Source organism: Toxorhynchites rutilus, chromosome 2 (assembly GCF_029784135.1).
Source record: "Toxorhynchites rutilus septentrionalis strain SRP chromosome 2, ASM2978413v1, whole genome shotgun sequence".
In the NCBI taxonomy this organism is placed as follows: domain Eukaryota; kingdom Metazoa; phylum Arthropoda; class Insecta; order Diptera; family Culicidae; genus Toxorhynchites; species Toxorhynchites rutilus.
The window spans coordinates 203,987,655-204,011,064 of NC_073745.1; the positions used below are offsets into that span (position 1 = coordinate 203,987,655).

Genomic DNA, 23,410 nt, shown 5'->3' on the forward strand with positions numbered 1-23,410 from the left:
TCGGTTTAGTGGTTCAAAGGTTATGAATGTTTGAAGAAAGTCATTTTTGAGAAAAATTGGAAAAAAATGTAGCGTCGCTTCAACTAGGACGCTTCGGCATTCGCCGTCAACATGCCTTGAATTGACAAGGAATGAATTGTAGAGCGAGGATGACTGATGAACTACTCTAGCAAATGGTTATTTTAATTGACGTGACTGATCAAAACAAATATGGCTCTTCAACCTGACTTTAATCCACCACTATTACTCCACTCTGACATGTATCTCGTTGCCCATGTACACATTCAAAACTAAATGATGCCGCAACAATTTTTTTTTCAAGTATTTCCTATGGCGTAAGTGAATCGATATTTGTTCATTGGAAATTTGCCAGCCAAAATGAAAAGGCCTCTGCATCGTACCCACCCAGAAGATAAATTCTCAGCGCTCAAACATCATTCGGGGCTGTGCCATAATCAGTCCAGTAAACAGACAGGAAAGTGAAATTCGAACGTGATTTTTTTGCTGATACCAAATAGTCCGAAATTCCGATGTCAGGAGACGTCGGTTTGGCACAGAGCAGACATCGCGTCCGCAAAACTTCTCCCATCACCAGCATGAGGCAGTGGAGCTGTTTGTTTCTCGCATGAACAAAAAAAAAACCATTGCAAACAATATAAAATAGCATAGACAACATTGTTCTCGAGACCTGATGATGAATCTTTTTCCTTCTTCGTTTACTCACTGCCGTCATTATTTTCATCAGCAGATGGGAAGCGATGCAATGCACACAGACAGTGTCTGCTGTCTCGAACTTTCCGATATTGAAGATAGTGGCACTTCACTTGGTTTCAGCATAATGATTTCATCTTCTCTATCCCTGTAGCAAATATTCATGCCGGGAAATTCTGGACCAGAACAGTACGAAAAGCGTTAAAATATGTAGAAGAAAACTAATTTATTGATAACATCGCACCCCAATATGCATTGTAACACATAACAACAAACGACTTTCAACAGCCTATTTGCGGCTCACATATCTGATCCCCTACCTTAGAACCCCATTCGTAGGCAAGTTGCTAGCTATGTTGAAGTTTTCCATCCGTATGGTGATGCTGCATTGAAACTTTCGGAGGTGGACCCATTTTCATCCTCTCTTGTCTGGTATTGAACTAATCGTACTGACGTCGGATGACATGACGGATGTAATCGATTATTTGGCGTATTGCTTTCTCTTATTTTCCGTTGTCACTGGAAAATACACGATGGGATTTTCTACGGCCAAGGTAGACTGAGCTGTGAGGTGAGTTCTGATAAAAAATGAATGTCTACACAAGAACACTTTTAGCGAAATGAAAGCTAGTGAACTGTATCAGTTTGATGAAATTTATCGATTCTATTGTGGGTGGATGGATTTTCGGCCTTTTTTTGAGGACGACAAAAGGGAAAGGTTCCGTTTCATCATAAAGGGCGTGTCACATCAAATTGCATCACGGAAAAAACGCTGTAGAAATTTGCCCAGTAGACCGATCCTTTTGATAATTTTAGACAGTAAAATAAAAACTATTAAACAACTTTTGGCATTTTCTTTTTATTCATACTTCGAGCCCAAGCCCGTATGCTCGCACCTTCCTCTTTACCCCGTCCATAAGGTTCTGTACAACGTCAGGTTGTAGTTTTTTTTTAACAGAAAGCCATTTTCTCTTGAAGTCCAACTTTGATTTGACAACTTTTGGGTTCTTCCGGAGGGCCTGCTTCATAATCGCCCAATATTTCTCTATTGGGCGAAGCTTCGGCGCGTTGGGCGGGTTCATTTCCTTTGGCACGAAGGTGACCCCGTTGGCTTCGTACCACTCCAACACGTCCTTTGAATAGTGGCACGAAGCGAGATCCGGCCAGAAGATGGTCGGGCCCTCGTGCTGCTTCAATAGTGGTAGTAAGCGCTTCTGTAGGCACTCCTTAAGGTAAACCTGCCCGTTTACCGTGCCGATCATCACGAAGGGGGCGCTCCGCTTTCCGCAAGAGCAGATCGCTTGCCACGCCATGTACTTTTTGGCAAACTTGGATAGTTTCTGCTTGCGAATCTCCTCCGGAACGCTGAATTTGTCCTCTGCGGAGAAGAACAACAGGCCCGGCAGCTGACGAAAGTCCGCTTTGACGTAGGTTTCGTCGTCCATTACCAGGCAATGCGGCTTCGTCAGCATTCCGGTGTACAGCTTCCGGGCTCACGTCTTCCCCACCATGTTTTGCCTTTCGTCGCGGTTAGGAGCCTTCTGAACCTTGTATGTACGCAGGCCCCCCCGCTGCTTGGTCCGCTGGACGAATGAACTTGACAAATTCAGCTTATTGGCGACATCCCGGACCGAACTTCTCGGATCACGTCTAAACTGCTTAACTACGCGCTTGTGATCTTTTTCACTGACGGAGCATCCATTTTTGCCGTTCTTCACCTTCCGGTCGATGGTTAGGTTCTCGAAGTATCGTTTTAGTACTTTGCTGACCGTGGATTGGACGATTCCCAGCATCTTACCGATGTCCCGATGTGACAACTCCGGATTCTCGAAATGAGTGCACAGGATTAATTCACGACGCTCTTTTTCGTTCGAGGACATTTTTCCAAATTTACGAAAAATTGACAGTGAAGCATGGCCAACGTGATCTATACACTCTTATCTGTTTATAAGCGAAAGCTGAAGATATAATTCCTAAAAATTAAATTTCTACAGCGTTTTTTCCGTGATGCAATTTGATGTGACACACCCTTTAATGTACAAAATGATGCATATTAGGAAACTGAATCATGCAGTTGAACAACTACACAGTATATCGATATAATAATAACTCCGAGCTGTTCGACGATTTTATATAAAAAATACACAATTTAGTATACATTTTCCAATGCTTGAACTATGAGATAGCATGGATTCTGTTTAAGCTAAACTGGCAAGACGTCCCGCGTTACGCGGGACAGTTCCGCATTTCGACAAAATGTCCCGCGTTAGATTACGTCCTGCGAAACGTACCGCATTTGGCAAAAGAAGCGAAAATGTCCCGCGATATCAATATATTTCAATATTAGAATTTGATCATGTTGATTTACTTAAATGGATGAACCTCAAAAAAACATTTATTTGACAGACTGTTCAAGATTGCTTCTAATGAATCCGAAGTATAACACGTTGTCGTCAGCTGAGAACGACAGCAACAAAATTGTTTTTTTTTTATAAAAGTGTCCTATTGATCCGCATGGACCGACGTGAGTGAGACGAAAAATTCATTCTCGATCCTATAGCTCCGTCGGGGCTCAACGTGTTAAATAAGCCGTAAGAACTAGTGGATGCTGAACAGGAACAGGCAGAGATGTTTGATGAAGTATCGTAAATGAAGTGCCAGGTGTACTTACGACCGGAACCTCAACTATGGCCGATGAAAAGATGGATGTCGTCATGTTCTTTAACCATTACGTGGCTTCAGCGGTCAGCTGTTTCTCCGTTTTGTCCATGAAGTCATTGAAGGAAATCTTCCGTTTGAAGTTCGCCCAATTTTTTTTTCTATCTTTCGCAGCTGGGGGATGTTGGTAAGGTTGGCGGACTTCGCTACGATGTTTATCTTCAGCCGATTCATCTCCTTAAATGATCTCTTCGTTGCGTTTGTTTGTTTACGTTTGTTTATTCATTACTATCAACAGGCCTGAACATGAGTGCCCTGATGATATCTAATAAATTAATAACTTAAAATACTTAATCTACTTAAAACTATGCCTAACTGGAAAGAGCGGTCAAGAATGTCTTTCATAAACTGGCGCGAGATAAGTGAAAGTCATAAGATAAGTAACAGCTGTTAAATACACGAGACATACTCGATACGGGTTCGTTGTAACCGTAGTTTGTGCGAGAGTGAGGAAGGCAGAGAAATGTATGTCAACGCAGGTTACGAGGGCGTATATTATAATCGATCGACTGAAGAAGATCAGCACAATCGATTTTCGAGGAAATTAGATCGGATATAAAAGTTGCCTTCGCTATATCTCTACGTAAGCTCAACAAATCGAGTCCGATCAATTTACAACGATCCTCATAGCTGGGTAAGTTCGAAGGATCGCTCCAGTGCAAGTTGTGTAGGGCGAAACGGACGAATTACCGCTGGATCACCTCAATTCGCTGGACGCTATTTTGGTAGTAGGGAGACTATGCACGCATATTCAAGATGAGAGCGCACTAAAGCACAATAAAGAGCTTTGATACAATGTGGGTCTTTGAATTGCTTTGTGATGAGAAAAATGAAACCTAACATCCTAGATGTCTTGGTGGTGATGTATGAGATATGGTCGCTGAACGTTAGCTTTGAGTCTAAGACGATACCAAGATCCTTGATAGTCACAACACGTTTCAAAGAGATATTGCGTATTTTATACGAAAATGTTACAGGCGATCGTTTCCGCGTGAACGATATGACTGAACACTTTGCTGGATTTAAAACCATTCTATTGGTTTCGCACCAATCAGAGACTTATGATCAATTCTAGAACAAGAGGCTTCGTTGAACATATCCGCGTCAAACGACGGAACGGCAAAAAATAGAATAGCCCAACTTTTAATGGAACGTCGCAAACGCGTTTGGCTTAGAGAACTGGGTATTTTCCACGGGTGTAATTTTTTTTTACTCAATAGTTATTTTTTAATAGCGCGAATGCATTTAATCATGAGGGTTAATCTTAGCAAAACTGTTTTCGGAGTACCCAAGCTTCATGAAATAAATAAGCATTGTAAAGAAGAGAATAGTGTTTTGAGCTAATCCTCATTGAAGCAGTTTTGTATTTGAAAATAAACAATGGTAAGCAGCAAATGAATTTAAAATGAGTATGGAATATTGTTCGAATTAATTTAACTTATATCTAGCGAACTGTTCGTAAAGAGAGACTTATGAATAAAAAGGTCACATGTTTCTAGCAACCGATTGTTGTTACTAGAGAAATTCGAACAACTGATAAAAAAAAGTATTTCCGTAAATTATTGGAGTTTGTTGAACCTTTACAAAACAAATTTATAAAATAAAATAAAGTTCAACTTTAATATCTCGAAAGAGATGCTTTTACGAAGTTTTATGGTTTGAAATGATAATGATAATCATATTACTCTCTTGAAAAACGTTTACTTTTAAAAATGGTGACATTTGGAAAATGTATCAACAGTTTTCACACTCAAAATATGAAGGCAGAAAATTATGGTTATTAGATTATACAAAATTCAGTGTTAATTTTTTTTTCAGTAAATATATTTTTTTTAAAAACTCTTTTCTACGTTTTTGTTTGACGTAGGTCCTATCAGCAAGGGTGCCAAATCCAACGCTTGTCACGTTTTATAAAATAGTTTCAACGTCAATAACTATTTCTGTTACAAACGGATTTTGATGACGTTCATACCAATTGAGCCGGATATTGTGTAAGATTTATTTGATATGCTGTATATCACGATTCTCTGATCCACAAACAGTTTAAATTAACGGAAACTGAAAGGATTCATATTTTACAAAACATTTGTTTCGTGCGTTTCTGTGTTTATCTATTCATGCTGTCAATAACGATTAACTAATGTAGCAGCAAGGCACACTTTTTGATTTTCGGAATAAAACGCTGCAGAAAGCGACTGCAACAGAAACTACCACTGTGGAAAAGTGTTGTAGGTTAGACATATTGTGGCGCGGTATTGTATTTCAAAACAAAAATTAACCGGACAAATGTAACGACCCGGGCAGACGTATGCCGTCCGACGCTCGCTAAAGCTCGGTCGGATATTGCTAAAGGATCGTATCCTATGTTTCAAACTAACCGGCCAATCAGTGGATCCCAGGTCCTTATCCTCGCTAAATGGGGACTTAGTCTCCATTACATTGACATCCCAATAAATTTCGAAAAATCAAAACGAGAGAACAAAATTGTAATAGAAATGTGAGCAAGCAAACCATTTGTCATGACAATGTCATGCGAAAATGCGAAAACAGAATAGAAACTGAGAGAGGTTGGTGCTCATACGGTATGACTCATACGGTATGAGGCATGATGTCGACGCCAACCTCTCTCAGTTTTTATTCTGTTTTCGCATTTTCGCATGACATTGTCATGACAAATGGTTTGCTTGAATGTGAGGCATTTATACACATGATGTTTTTCCCGCGCCAAAATATTTCTAGCCTACTACACTCTTTAAGTGGTTGTTTCTGTTGCAGTTGTTTACTGCGGCGATTTATTCCGGTCACGCAATTTTTATGTTCCACTCGCTCGCTCGAATGGCAAATGTAGCGTTCGATCTACGAACATTGTGGAGAGTTGAACTATGGCAAGTTGAACTCCACCCGTTTTCAATTTATTGGGTATAAATAAGCCATTCGCAATTTCAAACAGTCTTTTCCAAGGTTGATATTTTGCCCGAAGTCCAAGAGCAAAATCACTTCGGAGTGTCGATGGAAGATATCACACAAATCGGTTAAATATTGTTCGACGAAGGCACCGCGCTGATTTTCATGCCGTCTGATGGACGAGTGGAGAGTACATCATACACATACATTGTTGTTATTTATATGCGTTACAAAGAAAACTTGAAGTGGTTGAGAAAGATTTTGTCCTGATTGAACTACATATAATTACATATGACCATTCGTATGGGTGTGTCAACTGCAAAAAAACCGCCGCGATAGCGTTCACGATATATACACAGCACAATGGGTGCATGGACATGAGGGAACCAATTTCTAGATATGGCCAGCTTATGTATTGTTCTGGCGAGGGAAAGAATGAATCATCAATCAATCATTCTCAACGGCTTTTACAAAGCCCACGAAACCATGGATATAGAGCAAATCGGTTACAACCAGTGCTGCCACATTTTAATCTATACCTGAGTAGTAAAATATCTTACTCATCTATATTTTCTTCCAAAAATCTATATCAAAATACTGTACCATCGAAAATACTCGTTGTGGAAAAAATCCATTTTATTAGCATAAAAAATACTCATTTATTTACTACAAATATCACACTTACATTTCATTCGTCATTCGTGTGTTTGATGATGCTCATACAGAGTTTTTCTGAATCTGGATTGCATACTATCATTTATTACAATTTCAATCTGCCGCACCAAGCGATACGGCGGCGTAAATGTAATCATGTACCTTAATGTAGCTTTGTTCAAATGTAAGAAATTTCACCCGTGGAAAAAAATCTTTGCCAATCTGCACTTTTTGACGAAAATCTGTACTCTGTACCGTGCAGAATCTGTACCAAAAATCACGATAAAATCTGTACCTTTCCAGATAAATCTGTGCGTGTGGCAACACTGGTTACAACGATTGAATGAAGTGTATTTTTCAAGTTGTTTGATTTGTTTGTTGCATTCCTAATAGTTTAAGTGCTCCCGTATACAATTTATGCGATCGAATCGAGTATTGCAGGAAAATGGATCCATTATGATCAAAGACACTGTGCACTGTGTGTTTGGTTGCACGACAATCAAACTCTAAAATTCTCTCAAGAATCGCTACAATTATGTACTCTTAATCGAAGATCTACGCGGAGAAGTGTGAGATGTATTTTGCGGTGTTTTTTAACACTAGGTTTACGGGACGCGTCATTTTGGCGCATTTCGAAATTTATGAGGAACATTACAAAAACTGTTTGCATTTTTATTTTATTTCTTGTAATGACTTTTATCCATTGAACGAGGGAAATATATATTGATGTTTTATTTCTTCAAAAGTGTTGAAATATCTAAATTCTCTATGTGGTATACGTATCTCTATGGATATGCGCCAATTTGACGCGATCGTAATGTACACAAAATTTTGAGTAAATATGCAAACACCAATAATATATGAATAATACATAGGACTGTACCGACACTTCGATCCGCTATCTCCGTTATCCGATATCGTTAACCCAGATGAAACCAGCAATAAACGACTGTTGCCGAAAATCTACAATAGAAAGAATGAAACGCAGAATGTCGATTGATGTCAGAGATTTTCAAAGTTTCAGTTGCTTAGTTTGAGTACTGAAAAATTAAATACTATAATATTTTTTGAACTAGGAATATTATTGTGAACCTTAATTTTACATTTTTTCATTTTCACTAATAGATAATATACTATATTTTTATTGTTTACTAAGTGTCGTTATAGGTGTGTTGCGTCAAAATGACGCGTGTTCGTTGAGATTGGTATATAACAAACGTCCGTAAACCTAGTGCTAAGACCTAACGAAACAACCACATCACAAATAACTTTTAATCCATAGTGCCATGTAAAAAAATGAAAATAGCCCAAAACACGTGCGAGCAAAGCAGCTGTCGAACATAAACTGAACATTCAAAATTACCGAACTTGTCAGCATAAGTGAGAGAAATGAGTACCAACACACAGTCACAAAAAAATCGAAAATCGATTATATGTAACCCGCGGAAATTCACACGTCGCGATTTTCTTTGAACAGACCTCGTATCGGTGTCGACGTGGTAAACGTTATCATCTAATGCGTTAATCGTCTGCGATTTATCGGCGTATAAAAAATATTCTAACGTTGTTAACTCGCATCATCTGAGCACCAAGTAGTGACTATATCAGAATTTAAGGTGTTCCGATAGTAGCACGAGGTTTCTTCTCCAGATGCGACAATTCTACAGATTGATAACTTCATTTGACCAAAAATTAGTCAAAAAAGTTTCTTCGAAATTGACGACAACCTAGCACTAAAAAGGCAAATCAAACTAACATAAGTAAGTGACAGCTGATAAAATGTTCAAATAGTAGAAATTATTTCCAACTTCAAAGTACTATTATAAAAATACCCATTACGACATTCTGGGTCTACCTTCATCCCATACGACTTTCAGAAGAGAAAAAGATTTATTAACATGAGAATAACTTGTTTTCCAATGTTCCACTTGGTTATCGAAAATTTTCCGGTACTGTATGGCACGTTGCATCTATCTCTCACGCATCTTGTCCATCACATTTCATACTAGTCAATTATGATTTTAAGATCAAAAGCCACAAGCGCGTCACGGCTGCCTTCGACAGGATCAACAATCATATTAAAACCGCTTGAAATACATTACAGAGCATTCGATGGATAGGTAGAATATCAGGCTGATCGAACGATGTGTGTAAAATATGTGATTTTATATCCTCCTGATTCAACGTCACATAAACCGTTCCACATAATAATGATGATGATGGTCCCGCCTCCTTCCCCTACAGAGATTTGAGCAAGACGAGTTATTTAATAGATAATTTAGTTATTTTTTTCAGCATTGAAATCAGTTAGGCAAACGAAAAAAAAAACAACGAACTGATTTTATTTACAGATATAAGTTCAAAAAATTGCAATGTCAAATGACAAGCCAATACTCAGTCATGTCCGCAACAGAGCCGATACGGTCCCGACGAGGCCCTTGCAGCCGATTGGTTCACCAGAGCACAAGCCCAATCGCCAGCCTTGTATTGGATTGACTATGAATATCCTCATCCAGAGAAATCGAGAAAATTTCCTTAACGAAAAACTTCTAGACCGGCACTTAGAAAACTTTCAATTCAATATCCTTTATATCTGTGTTACGCGCGCGACGCTCAAACTTATGTAGACTACTTTTATTTTTTTTAACTAATATAATATAAAACAACAAAATAAAAATAAAAATAGTCCATCATCACCAGGATCATGACGGACATAATAGAGAGGACATTAATACAAATTAAAAAAAAAGATAATTTAAAAAATTAAGTAGTTTGCATAATATAATTCATTCAAAAAAAAACTTCGTCGGGTTAATTGAAAATATTAAAAACAAACTGCAAAAAAAAAATCCCACATTAAATTATCCGTTCGTATAAAACTTCGTCAGTAACAATCTTCGTCATAAAATTTAAAAATATATCGGTCGGCTGTTAATGAAACACAGTGCCTCTTAAATTAAAAGTGTTGTTGCACGTTTAATATGTCTTGGCATCGAGTTGAACACATTTATACCTTTGAAATATAACGAATTTTGTGAAGCACATGTCAAGAAATTGGGTGTTCTCAATTCATTCGCGTTTCTTGTGTTATAACTGTGAAAGTCACTTCCTCTTTCAACTCGATCACACAAATATCGAGACAGCAAACCTTTAGCTACTTTGAAAATGAACACCATAGTTGAATAAACAATCCTTTGCTTCACGGATAACCATTGCAGAGCGTCCAGCATCAAAGATGAGGAAGTGAACCTATTACATTTAAGTATCAACCGCATTATTTTATTTTGCAAACGCTGTAATCTCGATATTTGTGTTTCATTGGCCAGAAATAAAATGGAAGAGCAAAAGTCTAAATGAGGAGAGATGATTGATTTGTATAACTATATTTTACTGCAAATAGTTAAATCGTTTTTCAATCGGCATAAGATTCCATACTTCTTGGCAATTTTCTTGATGACATTGTCAATGTGAATGTTGAACTTGAATTTGTCATCAATAATCACGCCAAGATATTTAATTTCCCGAACGCGATCAATAGTCTCATCATCAATAACAATAGAGACGTTTTCATTTGAACGATTTCGCGAGATTACCATGTATTTCGCTTTACTTATGTTCAATTTTAATTGTTATACTTCAACCAGCTACTTAAAGAATGCAAATCTCCATTTAAATGTGACGCGACCTGGTTTAAATCATTAGCTGCAATGAATAATACATCATCTGCAAAAAGATTGATATCACAAAATCGTAAAACTCGTCGCATGTCATTAATGTACATAATAAATAAAATGGGCCCTAATACACTTCCCTGAGGTACTCCAAGATTATTCCCTACGGGACTGGAAATGAAATCGTTAAAAATAGTCCGTTGAGTTCTGTCATACAAATAACTTTCAAACCATTTATACGCAGTACTCGTAATTCCAAAGCGCTTAATCGTGTTCAACAACAAGGGCTTAGAAATTGTCTCGAAAGCGCGTTTTAGATCCAAGAAAACAGCAATGATGGTCTCTTTACATTCTAAATTATCACACAGGGAAGTCAAATTCGATATTAAAATACCGTTCTGAATCATATTTCGGACACTTTGTTCTAATATCTTGAAATGCTTGATGCACTGATGATATAACTATAAAACTAATATCACAATTGCTTCTGTAGAGTAATCTCTTGATTTCAATATCATTTCATATGAGAACTACATTTGAGTTATAACATAAAGGGTGTGTCACATCAAATTGCATCACGGAAAAAACGCTGTAGAAATTTAATTTTTAGGAATTATATCTTCAGCTTTCGCTTATAAACAGATAAGAGTGTATAGATCACGTTGGCCATGCTTCACTGTCAATTTTTCGTAAATTTGGAAAAATGTCCTCGAACGAAAAAGAGCGTCGTGAATTAATCCTGTGCACTCATTTCGAGAATCCGGAGTTGTCACATCGGGACATCGGTAAGATGCTGGGAATCGTCCAATCCACGGACAGCAAAGTACTAAAACGATACTTCGAGAACCTAACCATCGACCGGAAGGTGAAGAACGGCAAAAATGGATGCTCCGTCAGTGAAAAAGATCACAAGCGCGTAGTTAAGCAGTTTAGACGTGATCCGAGAAGTTCGGTCCGGGATGTCGCCAATAAGCTGAATTTGTCAAGTTCATTCGTCCAGCGGACCAAGCAGCGGGAGGGCCTGCATACATACAAGGTTCAGAAGGCTCCTAACCGCGACGAAAGGCAAAACATGGTGGGGAAGACGCGAGCCTGGAAGCTGTACACCGAAATGCTGACGAAGCCGCATTGCCTGGTAATGGACGACGAAACCTACGTCAAAGCGGACTTTCGTCAGCTGCCGGGCCTGTTGTTCTTCTCCGCAGGGGACAAATTCAGCGTCCCGGAGGAGATTCGCAAGCAGAAACTATCCAAGTTTGCCAAAAAGTACATGGCGTGGCAAGCGATCTGCTCTTGCGGAAAGCGGAGCGCCCCCTTCGTGATGATCGGCACGGTAAACGGGCAGGTTTACCTTAAGGAGTGCCTACAGATGCGCTTACTACCACTATTGAAGCAGCACGAGGGCCCGACTTCTGGCCGGATCTCGCTTCGTGTCACTATTCAAAGGACGTGTTGGATTGGTACGAAGCCAACGGGGTCACCTTCGTGCCAAAGGAAATGAACCCGCCCAACGCGCCGGAGCTTCGCCCAATAGAGAAATATTGGGCGATTATGAAGCAGGCCCTCCGGAAGAACCCAAAAGTTGTCAAATCAAAGTTGGACTTCAAGAGAAAATGGATTTCTGTTAAAAAAAACTACAACCTGACGTTGTACAGAACCTTATGGACGGGGTAAAGAGGAAGGTGCGAGCAAACGGGCTTGGGCTCGAAGTATGAATAAAAAGAAAATGCCAAAAGTTGTTTAATAGTTTTTATTTTACTGTCTAAAATTATCAAAAGGATCGGTCTACTGGGCGAATTTCTACAGCGTTTTTTCCGTGATGCAATTTGATGTGACACGCCCTTTAATCGGCAAAAATCTATCAACACTACTCACTATCGTTTGTGTTTGAAGTTTGTTTAGCGTGAGCACGTAAAATTTACCCAAGGAAAGTGAAGTGGAAGGAAAAACGTAGTGTCAGAATTGCCGTTCGGACGTATCCCGTAAGTTTGAACTTATTTACATAGATGGTATCCAAACAACACTAAACATTGACTACAGTTTCGCCGCCACGGTTGATTGCCGTTATGAACCAGCACAAAAAACAAAGCTGCAAATTATGCGCCAGTGGCGGTACCACGATCAAAGCATTCCCTGAATAAATCATATCACATTAGCCGAGCCAGCTGGCGGAAGCATATGTATAAAGGTTACTAGGTCATAACCTTATAAAAATCATAACCTTATAAAAAAATATTTTTTTTCACTTATTTATTTATTTTGATTATCATTATATTCTGTTCATATCGAACACTTCACCGATTTTTTTGATATGGCTGAGGGCGGGAAGGATCCCCCATCGACGCCATATTTCCGATACCGATCCTCCTCCTGAAGAGCAGGAAGATGAAGCAGAAATTGAGGAAGAAACTACTGTATATGAAGTTGGAAGTTCCTGAGATGAGGGCATTGACGAAAAACAGGATTTTCGTCCAAAAGAATACCCTGAAGGCTCCAACGGCCCATTCATTGTATACTTTAGACGAAAATCTAAACCTCTCAATGTCATTCGTATCTCGAAGGAACATACTCAGAAGTTTTCCGAAGTTACCGAGATTACACGGATGGGGCCAGACAAACTACGAGTTGTCGTCTCAAGCAGGACCCAAGCGAACGAAATCACGCACTGCGACCTCTTTGCGATTGAGTATCGCGTATACGTGCCCTGCTGCAACGTCGAAATAGACGACCGAAAAGGGTTTGACTCGAAAAGATATTATCGATGGTGTCGGTCGCTTCAAGAACTCTTCACTAAAAACTGTGAAGATTCTTGCATGCGATCGACTGAAATCTGTATCACAAAAAAATGACAAAAGAATTCTCAATCGGACAAACTCTTTTCGAGTGACCTTTGAGGGTTCCGCCCTTCCAAACTACGTTGCAATAGGTGCACTTCGTTTACCTGTTCGGTTGTTTGTACCCCGGGTAATGAAATGCAACAAATGTATGCAACTCGGTCACAAGGTCGCCTATTGTTGCAATAAAAAAGGTTGCGCAGATTGTGGAGAGAGCCATGATGAGAATCCTTGCGCGAAAGAGCACAAGTGTCTTCATTGCGGCGGGACTCCTCATAAACAACGAGGGGCAAAAAATCAAGCGTTCCTTAAAGGAACGTTCCAAGCGGACTTATGCAGAAATGCTTAAGAGTTTCGTTCCAGCGACTCAGGACAATCCCTACTCCATTCTGCAGAACGACGAGCCTGTTGCTGACGCTCCCAATGCAGGAAGTTCCGGTACATCGCAGGGTGTCATCAGGAAAAGAAAAATTACTTCTTTTCCATCACTCCCCAGAAAGACGACCGAAACTTCCCAAGTTGGAATGAAAACTCGAATTGAACGTGCTGAGAATAGACCGAAGCAAGTACCTCCTGGTTTAAGCGGTTCTTCTACGCACCAGGGGTCCACAGCACTTCCCGGAGCAGCACCCACCCCGTCTGTTCCATTTTCGCGGTCGAGGCAACAGCCACAATCTGGTTTGCTTGCGCTTTCTGACCTGGTGGACAACATTTTAAATGTTTTAAATATAAATGACCCTCTTAAAAGCATAGTATTATGTTTGCTTCCGATTGTGAGAACATTTTTGAAAGAAAAATGTGGTTTTTAGCAGCGTTCATTTCCCTCGATGCCTGATTCAGTGCAAGGGGTCAAGGATTTGACCACTGTAATACAGTGGAATTGCAGAAGCATCATCCCTAAACTAGATCAATTTAAATTTTTAGTTCATAGTTCTAACTGTGATGTATTTTCCCTCTGTGAAACATGGCTTTCTTCAGCCGACGAGCTGAATTTCCACGATTTCAACATTATTCGCCTCGATCGAAATGACTCGTTTGGTGGCGTATTGGGGATCAAAAAATGTCACTCCTTCTATAGAGTCACTCTCCCATCGATGACAGGCATTGAAGTTGTCGCTTGCCAGACACAAACCAATGGCAAAGACTTCTGCATTGCCTCGATATATATTCCTCCAAGAACTATGGTCGGCCGCCATCAGTTTTTTGATATCATCGGGGCATTGCCGGAGCCGCGGCTAATCTTAGGTGACCTCAACTCCCATGGAACAGCATGGGGGTCACACTACGATGACAGCCGTGCCACGTTGATTTACGATCTGTGCGACAACTTCAACATGACAGTTTTAAATACATGGGAAGCAACTAGGATAGCCAACCCTCCTGCACGGGCAAGTATGCTAGACATATCCCTTTGATCTTCTTCGTTATCCCTGGATTGCACGTGGAAAGTAATCCAAGATCTCCACGGTAGTGACCACCTGCCAATAATTTTATCGATCGCCAATGAATCAGGTTCTCGTGAGTCAGTCGATATTGCGTATGACCTCACGAAGAATATTGACTGGAGAAAATTTGCAGAATTAATATATGAAGCAATCATTTCGATGCATGAACTTCCTCCCCTTGAAGAGTATAATTTTATATCAAGTTTGATTTACGATAGCGCACTTCAAGCTCAAAAGAAACGTGTACCGGCTACCACTTTCCGACGTCGTCCTCCATCACTTTGGTGGGACAAGGAATGTTCAAAGGTCTACCTTGAAAAATCATCCGCTTTCAAAAAATTCAGGAAAACTGAATTAGTGGAATGGTTTCGAAAGCACCAAGCTCTAGAAGCCAAACTAAAAGGTCTGATTAAAGCAAAAAAGCGTGGATATTGGCGAAAGTTCGTCAATGGTTTGTCAAGAGAGACCGCTATGAGCACTCTTTGGAATACGGCTAGGAGAATGCGTGGCTGGAACCATACAAATGAGAGTGAGGAATACTCTGAACGTTGGATTTTCAAATTTGCAAGAAAGGTTTGTCTCGATTACGTTCCTGCACAAAGCGTCGTACGCGACATTTCGCTCCAAGGCGATTATGAGAATTTTTCGATGGTAGAATTCTCAATTGCCCTCCTCTCATGTAACAATTCAGCTCCGGGGTCGGACAAGATTAAATTCAACTTGTTGAAGAATCTTCCCGACTTGGCGAAACAGCGTTTGCTGAACTTGTTCAACAAGTTTCTGGAGCTAAATATAGTCCCACATGACTGGAGACAAGTGAGAGTGATAGCCATACGAAAACCCAACAAGCCGGCTTGCGATCACAATTCGTATAGGCCGATTGCAATGTTATCCTGTATTCGTAAATTGTTAGAGAAAATGATTCTACTTCGTTTGGACAAGTGGGTTGAAACGAACAATTTGCTGTCAAATACGCAGTTTGACTTCCGCCGAGGTAAAGGGACGAACGATTGTCTCGCGCTGCTATCTTCTGAAATCCAAATCGCATTTGCTCGCAAAGAACAAATGGCTTCCGTTTTTCTCGATATCCAAGGGGCATTTGATTCAGTTTCCATGGAAATTCTCTCAGAGAAGCTTCATAATCGTGGACTTTCACCAATTCTGAATAATTTCCTGTACAATTTACTGTCAGAAAAGCACATGAATTTCTCTCATGGCAACTCAAAATCTTCTCGTTACAGTTTTATGGGCCTACCGCAAGGCTCCTGCCTAAGCCCCCTCTTGTACAGTTTTTACGTCAATGATGTGGATGATTGTCTAACTAGAGACTGCACGCTGAGACAACTTGCAGACGATGGAGTTATTTCCATCACGGGTACTAATCCCGTCGCTCTGCAAAAGTCGTTGCAAGATTCCATGAACAATCTGTTCACGTGGGCCCTCAAGCTGGGTATCGAATTCTCTACGGAGAAAACTGAAATGGTCGTTTTTTCTAGGAAGCACGAACCCGCCCAATTCCAGCTTTACCTATCCGGCAAAACGATCCAACACTCTATGTTTTTCAAATACCTGGGTGTATATTTTGATTCTAAGGGTACCTGGGGGAGACACATTGCGTATTTGAAACAGAAATGCCAGCAAAGAATCAATTTTCTCCAAACAATAACCGGAACATGGTGGGGTGCCCATCCAGGAGACCTCATTCAGTTGTACAAAACAACGATATTGTCAGTGTTAGAATATGGCAGTTTTTGCTTCCGATCAGCTGCCAGGATTCATATTCTCAAGCTGGAGAGAATCGTTGCCTGCGTATAGCCATGGGGTGTTTGCATTCGACACATACGATGAGTCTCGAAGTTTTGGCAGGAGTACCCCCGCTTACTCTTCGGTTCACAGAATTATCCTACAGATTTCTCATCCGTTACAAGATCATGAATCCATTGGTGATTGATAACTTCGAAAATCTACTCCAACTGATTCCTCAGTCAAGTTTTAAGTCTTTATACCATGAGTACCTTACCCATGAAGTGCACCCTTCACCGGGCATCTCCAACCAAGTTTGCTTCCCATACTTTTGCAATTCCTCTGTCAATTTTGATCTGTCCATGCGACAAAAGATCCATGGAATCCCAGATCATCTACGCTCCGATTATATTCCGCCGATATTTTCGGCAGAATATGGAAAAGTTAGATCTGATAAAATGTTCTTTACTGACGGTTCATGCATAAACGGACTGGCTTCGGCATCTTCAATGAAAATTCCAGTGCCTCTTTCAAACTCAAAGATCCTTGTTCCGTGTATGTCGCTGAAATGGGTGCGATATACTATGCTCTAGGGATCATTGAAACACTGCCCATCGACCATTATTTTATTTTTTCAGACAGTCTTGATAGTTGATAAACGCTCATCTTATTTCCTAACAAGAATAAGACATCTATTGAGTGTTTTGGTCGAAAAATTATTCAAGATTACCTTAGCATGGGTTCCCTCTCATTGCTCGATTCCGGGGAATGAGAAAGCGGACTCGCTAGCTAAGGTGGGCGCTTCAGAAGGCACACTTTTTGAAAGACAAATTGCTTATCGTTATACTAATTCGTTAATTTTTTCGCATTCCTCGTCAGGACACACTCGTTAGTTGGCAGCGCATGTGGAGTGAAGATGAGTTCGGTCGTTGGTTACACACGATTATCCCTAAGGTCTCGACGAGTGCATGGTTCAAGGGATTGAATGTAGGTCGTGATTTCATTCGCGTGATATCTCGGCTTATGTCCAATCACTACAACCTAAACGCGCATCTCTATCGCATTGGGCTCGCAGCAAACAATCTTTGTGATTGTGGCGATGGCTACCACGACATCGAGCATATTGTCTGGTCGTGTATCCGGTTCCATGCTGCTCGCTCTCAGCTCTCTAGAGCACTGAGAGCAAAAGGCAGACAATCGGATATCCCCGTCCGGGATATCTTAGGTAGCCGTGATCCTGATCTTCTGCTTCATCTATACCTGTTCCTCACGCCTGTTCCTCACTGACAACGCGAGTAAGGGCGCGGTAAAGCCTATTGGAGATTGCACGGGGGAAATACCGTGTACAGGAGCCACGAAAGGAGTGCCAAGCACATCAGGATTGACGCCAGTAAGATCCTGATTACGACATACTGGTTACGACATAGAAAACGGACACGATACGGAAACGATTTCAACACGACGCTAAAGGCTGACAGTCGTACTATCCTGTTCCCTGAGTAAGGAAGGGTGACACCGTCCTGAAATGGCGTTTGGGCTAATAGTGCGGTTGCCCCCGTCCCGGTAATAACTTGGCAAGTCTTCGGGTACGTTCGATGCTCGTCTAGGCCCAGGCACTAGGTACTAGGCGTCAGATGTCACATTCCTGACTTGCGCTGATCTGGCTCTGAACACGGTCCCCATGAAGGACCGTGTCAACCCCTGCATGGCCTCACTGCTTGCATAGATAACCATGGGATCACTGGTAGCGACTATGTACAACGAGCGGAGATAGCGGCCCGAAGTTGGGACCCAGAAAAATATGAATAGTTGCAATAACACACCAACAAACGATGGAGAGGAGAATGTGTTCGCGAGAAGCGGACGAATGCTGAGGTCACCTGTCACTCGAGTAGCCACAACGAGTACAAGCAACACAAAACCACAAGAAGTGTTTGCTGCCCAAGCATTCCAAGGAGATCTTGGCTCCGTACAGAGCCAGTTGTTTACGCTGACCTCAAGCGCATCCCAAGAAGGGCAACTTGGGAGGCTCAGCATCACGGACGTTAGGAAAAAGGTCAACGAACTTTACGAGTTCGTAAAGGACAAAAACAATGTCCACTTAAAAATAAAACATCTGGTGACGAGCATCAGATCGGTCGTCATGGTTGCTGAACGCGAGCATAAGGAGCTGCAGATGAGAGCAGAGGGTGCTGAAAAGGCTCTGCTCGAGGCGAATGAGAAACCCGTCGAGATACTTGAGACGCCGAAGGGTCCTCTGAACACACGATCGGACAAGCGAAGGAGGGACACCCCAGGAGAAGAAGAAGAGCTGAAAAAGGCCAAGAACGATCTGAGTAACGCGAAAGGAGGTGAAAGCAGTGAATGGCGTACTGTCGATAACCAGGCAGAAAAACGCAAAAAACAGAAGGAGAAGAAGAAAAAAGTTGAGCAGGAAAAGAAGAAACTCGGACCTCGAGTGGAGCGAATCAAGGGCGATGCTTTGATCGTTGAAGTGTCAGCAGGAGTATCGTATGCAGCTATCCTTCGGAAAGTGAGAGACGATCCGGAGTTGCAGACACTGGGCGAGAACGTCGTGAAAACTAGGCGCACGCAGAAAGGCGAGATGCTCTTCGAGCTTAAAAAAGATCCAGCGGTTAAGAGCTCCGCTTTCAAACAACTCATTGAGAAGTCACTAGGGGAGGAGGCGAAGGTGAGAGCTCTCTCTCAGGAATCAACCATCGAGTGCCGGTATCTGGACGAGATCACGACTGTTGAGGAATTGAGAACTGCGTTACAGTCACAATGTGACCTTGTCGATGTGCCAATGACAATCCGGCTGAGAAAGGCATACGGTGGGACACAAACGGCCTCGATACGGCTCTCGAAACAAGCTGCGAATAAACTGGTGGAGAAGGGTAAAATAAAAGTGGGGTGGTCCGTGTGCCCGATGAAAGCTCCCCCTCGTATGGCCAAGCAAATGGAGAGATGCTTTCAATGCATGGGCTTCGGTCACCAGGCGAAAAACTGCGGTGGTCCTGACAGATCGAAATTGTGCAGGAAGTGCGGGACGGAAGGTCACGTTGCTAGAGACTGCACCAAGCAACCGAGGTGCATGTTGTGCAAGGAGGAGGACGGAAACGACCACGTCACAGGTAGCTTCAAATGTCCGGCGTACAAAAAGGCGATTGCGGGTTCGCAGTAATGGAGGTTACCCAGCTCAACCTCAATCATTGCGACATAGCACAGCAATTGTTGTGGCAGTCAACAACTGAAACTAAATGCGACGTTGCAATGATCGCAGAACCGTACCGAGTTCCTCGCGATAACGGAAAATGGGTGGTGGATAAAGCAGGGATGGCTGCAATACTAGTGATGGGAAGGTACCCCATCCAAGAAGTGGTGGAAAGCTCACAGGAAGGTTTCGTGATCGTCAAAATCAACGGAATCTTCATGTGTAGTTGCTATGCACCCCCAAGATGGTCAGCGGAGCAGTTTCACGAGATGTTGGACGTACTCACGGATAAGGTCAGCGGCCGCAAACCAGTCATCATCGGAGGAGACTTCAACGCCTGGGCTGAGGAGTGGGGAAGCAGATGCACCAACGCCAGGGGGTACAGCCTACTAGAAGCCTTCGCAAAACTAGACGTCACACTTCTGAACGAAGGCACTAGCAGCACCTTTCGAAGGGACGGCCGCGAATCCATCATCGATGTAACTTTCTGCAGTCCATCACTGGCGGCTAATACGAAGTGGAGAGTGTCGGAGGGATACACACACAGCGACCACCAGGCAATCCTGTATAGTGTCGGCCAACGGAATCCCGCAGCGGTACGGAATACAAAAACCTTTGAGCGGAAGTGGAGGACAAAGGTTTTTGACAAGGAGCTTTTCGTCGAAGCACTACGCATAGACAGCAGAACTCTTAATCTGAGCGCCGACGGGCTGACAGGAACATTGGTGAGGGCATGCGATACAGCGATGCCGAGAAGACTGAACCCGACGAATGAACGACGTCCAGCCTACTGGTGGAACGAGACACTCAGCATCCTCCGCGCTAACTGTCTACGAGCCAGAAGAAGAGTCCAGAGGGCACGAACCGATGTAGAGAGAGAGGAGCACCGCGCGTCTTTCCGAGCGACCAGAGCCGCCTTGAAACGAGAGATACGTAGGAGCAAATCGAACTGCTATAGGGAGCTGTGTCGAGACGTCGACGCAAATCCTTGGGGTGAAGCATATCGAATCGTGATGGCGAAATTCCGTAGTTCAACGACTCTCATGGAATTATGTCCGAAAAAACTCGAGGTCATTGTGAATGGACTCTTTCCGCAGCACGACCCACCGACGTGGCCACCCACACTGTACGGTGAGGACGAAGCAGAGAACGCACATGTCACCAACGAAGAACTCATCGCGGTGGCAAAAGGTCTAAAGTTGAAAAAAGCACCCGGCCCCGACGGAATCCCCAATGTGGCCCTGAAATCGGCGATCCTTGCTTTCCCCGACATGTTCAGGGTGGTGCTGCAGAAATGCCTGGATGACGGTCTCTTCCCTGCGGAATGGAAGATACAAAAGTTGGTGCTGCTCCCGAAACCAGGAAAGCCACCTGGAGATCCAGCGTCGTATAGGCCTATTTGTTTGTTGGATACTTTGGGAAAGCTCTTGGAAAGGGTTATTCTCAACAGACTGGTGAAATGCACGGAGGATGACCACGGATTGTCGAAAATGCAGTTCGGGTTCCGGAAAGGAAAGTCGACAGTGGACGCTATTCGGACAGTTATCGAGAAAGCTCAGGTCTCGCTTAAACAAAAACGAAGAGGCGACCGTTACTGCGCGGTGATTTTGATTGACGTGAAGAACGCCTTCAATAGTGCCAGCTGGGAGGCCATCGCCGAGGCGCTACACAGATTGAAGGTCCCTAGCTACCTGTACAGGATACTGAGGAGTTATTTCCAGAATCGGATCCTGGTATACAACACAGACAGGGGACAGATAGTGAAGAATATCTCGGCGGGAGTTCCACAAGGCTCCATCCTAGGTCCTACGCTTTGGAACACGATGTACGACGGTGTTCTAAGGCTGAAGCTACCCAGAGGTGTGGAGATCGTGGGCTTCGCGGACGACATCGTAACAACGGTAATCGGCGAGACGCTTCAGGAGGTGGAAATGTTGGCGACTGAGGCTGTAGACATGATCGGTAGTTGGATGGACAGCGTAAAGCTCCAGATGGCACATCACAAAACCGAGGTGCTGTTAGTGAGCAATTGTAAGGCAGTGCTGCGGGCAGAGGTATCGGTCGGAGGACATACCATCGTTTCGAAGCGGGCGGTGAAGTACCTCGGAGTCATGATCGACGACCGGCTGAACTTCAACCAGCACGTCGACTATGCATGTGGGAAGGCGTCAAAGGCCATCAACGTGGTGGCGAGGATCATGCCAAATAGCTTTGGCCCAAGCAGCAGCAAGAGGCGTCTCTTGGCAAGTGTATCTTCGTCGATACTGAGGTATGGTGGCCCTGCCTGGTTGGCGGCTCTGGAAACCCACCGAAATCGGAGGAAGCTGAACAGCACATTCCGACTCATGGCCATGCGAGTCGTAAGTGCTTATAGGACCATTTCGACAGAAGCTGTGTGTGTAATCGCCGGAATGATTCCCATCTGCATCACTCTGGCGGAAGATAGCGAGTGCTACAAGCGACGGGAAAGCAGAGGTATCCGGAAATTGATGAGAGCGGAGTCGTTGGACAAATGGCAGTATGAATGGGATACGGCAGAAAATGGTAGATGGACGTACAGGCTGATACCGGTACTTTCGACCTGGTTGAACAGGAAACACGGTGAAGTTAACTTTTACTTGACGCAGTTTCTGTCTGGGCATGGCTGTTTCAGGCAATATCTACACCGGTTCGGGCACGCAGTTTCACCCCTCTGTCCGGAGTGTGGAGATATGGAGGAAACACCGGAGCACGTCGTTTTTGTCTGTTCCAGGTTCACCGAAAGGCGCGAGGGGCTGCCTGCACTTCATGTCGAGAATATTGTGGAGGAGATGTGTCGCGACGAGATGATCTGGAATGCCGTGAGCAGTGCAATCACACAAATCATGTCGGAGCTGCAGCGAAGGTGGAGGGCTGACCAAAGTGCTGACAACGTCCGACGGTGAAAGGTGAACAACGGCGACGGCTGTTGCAAGAGATGGTACCTCACGAGAGTAGCTGTGACGGGGTGCGCGTTGTGTTGGAGGGCACCACCTAATCGGCTCTCCGCTGGGAAGAGAAATCCTGCGAGGGTGACTGTGACGGGGCGCGCGTCAAGTTGGAGGGCGCTTCCTAATCGGTGCACGTCTCGACAGGTAAACGGATACTGCCGCGGAGAACAGCAAAAGGCCTACCTGACAACGCCTGATCGTGGCCTGGATGGAGGAACACCGCGAACATTTCGAAGGAACGAGCATCAAGGATGAAGCCACGATCAAAATGGTGAATACCCCACGAGAGTAGCTGTGACGGAGTGCGCGTCAGGTTGGAGGGCACTGCCTAATCGGCGCTCCGTTGGGAAGAGAAATCCTGCGAGGGTGACTGTGACGGGGCGCGCGTCAAGTTGGAGGGCGCTTCCTAATCGGTTCACGTCTCGACAGGTGAGAAACCCCGCGAGGGTGGCTGTGACGGGTTGCGCGTCAAGTAGGAGGGCAATTCCTAATCGGTTCACGTCTCGACGGGTAAATTCAAAATGCCTGCGAAGAGGACATCAGCGCA

At 43.1% G+C, this 23,410-nt stretch overlaps 1 protein-coding gene across 13 annotated transcripts in view; it reads right to left on the reverse strand.

Moving 5' to 3' along the window:
- Positions 1–23,410, reverse strand: part of LOC129764977 (uncharacterized) — a 273,538-nt gene that overhangs the window by 91,798 nt on the left and 158,330 nt on the right. The gene's annotated exons all lie outside the window — the stretch shown is intronic.